The following is a 5,836-nucleotide window of genomic DNA, read 5'->3' as shown; positions in this document are numbered from 1 at the left end:
CCTTGCAATAGAAAAAATACTTGAGACTTATGATCTCTCTTACTACATAGATCTACCATCACCTGACATTTCCTTTTTATCTTAGAAGATAATACACCAGTTACGAAGAAGGATGTATTTCACTGTTAAACACCGTGGAAAATGTCAAAGGCTTATAAAATAACAGTGTTGAAATTATGTAAATATTATCATTGACCTTCATCATCATCATATTCCAGTGAGTCATGTTATGCTTGGGATGAATGAAGTTTTTTTGCGTAACTTTAATACATAGCACATGATTCACTTCATCTGTTGGGGCATTTTGAGATGATGAGCAGACTTAAAGGGCTGACTTCTCTTCAGGGACACTGACTCAAAAGAGCAAAAGGATAAGCACGCTTGTTGTGTTGTGCTGCCACATTGGGGTTGGGTGTCATGACTCTGCCATCTGAATGGGTGTGTCAGGGAGGACACTGGATGTATCTGAGAAGCTCTGTGGTGCCACATGGGGCTGGTGGGGTTTCAACAGGTCACCTGGGGCTAGGGGGACCTGAGGGAGCCATGGCTTGACAAAACCCATGGTAGGAAAGAGGGAGAAGAGCACCTGGCAGAAGAAAACAGATGACACAAAACCATTGACTGTTTAATTCATGAAGGGAGAGGGGCAAACTTTAATGTTGTGGATGGAGGAGGTCCCCATTCATGGGAGCAGCCCATGAGAGCAATCATGGACAGCCGATGCCCTGGGAGTGTTAACAGAGGGGCAAGAGAAAGAGCCCGCACTGCAGCCTGCATACACACCTTCCAGGCTTCATCACCATAGCCTGGGAGAGGCTGTCTGGGGAAACTTTCTGAGGGCTGTGGCACCTCTGCTTGCCTATTGCTTGCCTCACCTGATGTCAGATCCATTTATAACATTCAGACATCTGGCCTTTGGGGCAGCCTCTGTGTGGAAGTCCAGGCTGGATTATCACAAGGCAGAACTGCAGCACCTCTGCACTCTGGCGCTAAATGCATTAATTCAGGGTCCTGAAAGACCTGTAGGGAGGCTGCTGTTTCTTAACAGAGAGACCAGTTAATGAGCTACGGGAGGGTCTGATCTATGAAGAGACAAAGCAGTGATGATACAGATCTACTTAGACTGGCCAAAGCAGTATCTGAGAAGGATGAGAGGAGAAAACACCCAGTGCTAACAAGTGCCAAAGCTAATAGAGGATGGAAGAGTAGTGTGAAATGCTTGTATGCAGTGCTGGATTTGACACAGGCTGTTATGAATTGGACATTGTTGTAAGTTACCTGGAGGCTCTGGAAAACAAAGTGTGATGGTATATAAAAATGGAGGGAGAAAATATATCTTACCTGGAATGCAATGATAATTTCTGCTTATTTCTCTACAGAATGATCTAACAGGAACAATTAGATGCAGGTAAGACAGAAGAGAACTAAAAGAGGAACTTGCACAAGAGGGATACAAACCACTGAAAAGTGTAGAAAAGCCATGACTAAGCCTTTTTAGAAAGATAGAAGAGCAGAAGACTAAATTGAAACACAGCAAATTGAGGAACAAATACTTTATTGAACACATAATTGACCTGTATAACTCACAGCACCAAGATCAATGTAAAAAGACTTAAGCATTTTAAATGATTTTTAAAAATAAGCGCTGTTGTAGGCTATGATGACATTCAAAATTACTCCAGAACAGATAAAGACATTTTGTATGTTTATGTAAACTTGTAACAGTGGAGGTCCTTCGACTCATAAGAGTAAATGACTTTTAAGGAAAAAAATCCCTATATGTGGCAAGAACTGAAACCCAACTGTCTACATCTTTTGGGGTTTTGCTCTCTGCATTATCAAGTAAATATGGTCTATCTCAAGACACTGAGCTAGATGAAGCGTTGATCTTATTTAATTCTGCAAATCCTGCTGGTCTTGCATACCTTTTTTTTTCTGTGAGCTTTTTTGAAGAAATGGTACCTCTAAGCTATGAATAGACAATAGAAGGGATTAGATGTGAGTAATATCCTTTTATCTCTGGTGTCACTGCTTCTGAGTTTGGGCAGGTTATCTGAGGGTTTGTTTTTTCAAAGGTCAGTGCTTTTAAACACGTGATTGTTATCTGATATTTGTATTATACATATGAAAACACAGCATTCAGTAAATCTTGTCCTGTCTTCATAACCAGTAATATAGTTATCAGATATACTACATGGGCAATTTAATTCTAGTCATCCATAGCAAGTCTCCTTGATAGAATAAAGAAATGTCTTTATAAGTAGTGCCCTTTTTGTGAGCATCCTTTTCTCATAACAAAACCAATATCTTAGGATTGCAATTGTAATGCTTCTGAACATGGCAGTTTCCACTGAAGAAGGCAATATATTTTATTATCTATTATTTATGTAGAACTAGCATGCGCTAGGTAATTTACAGAGGGATTACAGAAGGGAATTTCCCTGAAGAGGTTACAGCGCAAAGAAGCTACAAACAGGTGCAGGAGCAGAGATGGGAGGCAATGGAGCACAAGTGTCTGAAAGCACACATGGAGTATCTCCTGCCTTGGATCTGTAATTTCCTCTCTTTTTAATGTACGGCTGTGTTGGGTTTTTTTAATGACTTCTGTACAGCGATGACTGAGATCATAGGCATTGCTAGGAAAAGTCACATCAAAGCAATTTCATACTGGGAAAACATGGATCTCTTTCCTCCCCACTTGCCATAGCCTCATAAATCGTGACTGTTTTAGCTCAAGCTTTTCAATATAATCATTCCCAAGCAGTGACTCTGAGTAGTAAGCAAACATTGATCACTCATCCATTGCTTTTGGAAGGTCATCCTGTTATTGCTGCTGGTTGAGTGGAGCATATATTCTCTCCTCAGTCTGAAACTGTCAATGCTTTTTAGTATTATAGTTCCTGTAATTGTTAGCAGCTGAGGAGCAGATACACAATCCTCCCAGCTATCCCTTAAGTGATGTGACAGCCTCATCAGAATGGCAGAGCAGACCTTGGAAGGTAGCATCTGCTTCAGGCGCCTCAGCTAATTCTGGGAATTGGGAAGATTTCTGTAAGCGTTAACCAGGCAGGCTAGTCTGAGCACCCACATTAATACAACCTTGTTACAAACTTTCCTGTGGTAAAGGCTTTCCCATTCTGCACTTTCCTCAGAGTCTGGGTGCATACTGTGTAGCACCTGGAAGGGTAATGTCTGGCCTTCAGAAGGAATTATGAGAGAAGTATTGGAGAGGTACCAGAACCCCTCCTCACTGAGAAATGAGCTGATTGCTGCCTGGGTCAGCTCAGAGGCTGGAATTAAATCACCAGCAACCTGCGCTGTGCTTTAAGGAACCAATAAGTGTGATAGATTTTATTTTATTCTTTTTTGTACGCATGATACAGGTGTTTGGGTTCAAATTAATGAAAGTTTGGATTAATTGTACAGTGCAAACTTATGTTAAATTTAGGAACATGGAGCTTGCAAGGGACTTTCTAAGTCTGCAAGCTCAATTTCTGCTTGCCATGTATAGCCTCATGATATTGCACCATCCATAAAGTTACCGAGCTTCATCAGGCTCCATTTTAAACATAGCTGGATTCTTTCCCCAGTACTGAAAGTGGATGGCTGCTCCAAAACCCTTCTCTGAAGCTTAAAAACTTTTTTCTAATTTCTAGGCTAAACTTATTCATGCTACACCAAAGCTATTTGTTTGTGTGGCAGTATTATTCTTCATCTAAAGCATTTCTTTTCCCTTGGTAGTACTTGTATGCTGGTGCATTAACAGGGAGATACGATATCACTTTTTAGCCTCCATTCAGATGTGCCAAGGAAGCCAACCACTTTTTTCTTCCTCTCATAAAATAGTCTCTATTCCCCTGATGGTTTCAGTAACCTTTCTCTGCTCTTCTTCCAGTGTGAATTAATTCTCTAAGTGTGGATATACAGAATGAGGCAGATTTGTCTAGATAAAGTCTAATCTGCATCTTAGCACACCTCTAGTTGTGCTTTACTGAAGACACCTTGATGTGATGGAGCATTGCAGTTGCCTTTTTTGTGTAGGAGCAAATGGGTAGTTCTTGAATTAGGGAAATGTCACAAGGGCTGTTCCTTGGAGTCCTGTGTTGGGGCTTGTACTCTTCAACATATTCATAAATGACCTGGAAGAGGGAGGTAACAGTTTACTAAAGAGATAAAATTATTTAAGGTAGTAAGGGTGATGGAAGAGCCTCAGGGCAACTGGGCAATAAAATGGCACTTGAAAACGAGTGAGAATAAAATGTTAAGTCATGCACACAGCAAAACCAGCCATAGTTTCACATATGAAGTGATGGGATCTGCACTGGTGGATCCCTGGATACCTCTGAGGGGAAAGATCCTGGGGTTCTGATAGATAGGGCCAAGAAAGTGTCAGCTCAGTCATAGTCAGAAATGCCAGTCAAATGTCCAGCGTTATTAGGGGTGGGGTAGTACACAAGGTGAGAAACATTCTCTTCAACTTCATAAATCTGATTCAACTGCGTCTGGCATGGTCTGTGCAGTTCCGGTTCTCCTATCTCAAAGCAGATAAAGCAAACAGAAGGTGAGCAAGAAAAAAAGCCATTAATTAATACAATTTTCTTAGGCTCAAAAGACTGAGGTTGGGTAAATTATTCATAATGTCATTAAAATTCAAATGCAACTGAAGTTTCCTGTCGGGTTAGCTAGCACAGAGGAACTTTGTACCTCATGTGTTTCTTCTCTAAGACTTTGTATGTTGTAATGATAAGACGTTTTGCCTGTCTTTCATTGTCTGGAAGTGTCTCCATGCATCTTAAATAAAAAGAACATTTCCATTTCTTACTCCGGTGGAAAACTTGAAAGAGCAGTGCTTCTACTATTAAATTAATTAATGTAGGGGGGAAATCTGTTGTGTTCATATAAACCTGAAGGGGCTTACAGAGCAGTCGGTTTCACAGGCGAGCAGGCAGGGGGTTCCCAGGAACCCTTGGGAAATGTCTGCCCAGTCCAGTGCTGCACTGGGCAGACTGGGCGAGTGCAGGGTGAGCCCAGTTCAGAGATCAGAAGCAGCATAACCCTGTATGCACTGGGCTCTGCCTGGGCTCCTCAAGGTAGCTAGTTGCAGTAGCTCTGGAAAATGCCTCATTGACAGCACTAACATAACCCAAATGAGCTGGCAGATTTGGGGCTGCAGAGTTACTAGGACCTGTCTGCACTTGCTTGGCTTGATCTCAGTGTAAAGACTGCCCAAACTAGACTTCAAGAGATTTCCTCTTCCTCGCTGCAATCAAAACAAAATACTCATTTTTTGGTTGGCAAACAGAAGAAAGCATTCCTGGTTTATGCTGGATTTACTGTTCTTTTCTGTGCCTATGGCTTACATTTAGAACCAGGCTGTCTGGCAGAGCATGCTTTGGGAGCGCAGCTGCTTGCACTGGGTACAAGTGCAACTGCACACATTTATGGAATTGAGATTGCTGGCCATGGTCAGTCTGTACCCCAGTGGATGCATGCCTGCGCTCTGAACAGATTGCTACTGATACTTCTAGTGTGTAAATGACTAGGCAAAAATCCAGCCACAGAGGTTAGAACCCAGGAGTTTTGCTGTGAAAATGTTTCTTCTGTTTTTAGATATTTGATGGATTATCTGAACACCTTGTGGAAACATGGAAGTATATAACATGGAATGCTGATTATAATTTTTCTATGTAATTTAAATGATTTTCATAAAAGGTCTTAGCGTGTTTTGCTACAAAGTAGATGTAGGAACATTTTTCTGAAGTATGGATTATTCCACTTGACAAAGTGGATAAAAGAAGTTACATCTCTCTGTAAAGCTAACCGAAAAGGTCAGCAG

At 41.4% G+C, this 5,836-nt stretch overlaps 1 protein-coding gene across 1 annotated transcript in view; it reads left to right on the top strand.

Annotated features, from left to right (window-relative positions):
* Positions 1 to 5,836, top strand: part of KCNK1 (potassium two pore domain channel subfamily K member 1) — a 34,572-nt gene that overhangs the window by 24,920 nt on the left and 3,816 nt on the right. The gene's annotated exons all lie outside the window — the stretch shown is intronic.

This window comes from Egretta garzetta, unplaced genomic scaffold, assembly GCF_000687185.1.
Source record: "Egretta garzetta isolate BGI_Z169 unplaced genomic scaffold, ASM68718v1 scaffold118, whole genome shotgun sequence".
Classification (NCBI taxonomy): domain Eukaryota; kingdom Metazoa; phylum Chordata; class Aves; order Pelecaniformes; family Ardeidae; genus Egretta; species Egretta garzetta.
The sequence above is the reverse complement of the archived record's forward strand: the minus strand, read 5'-3'. Positions and strand labels throughout refer to the sequence as shown.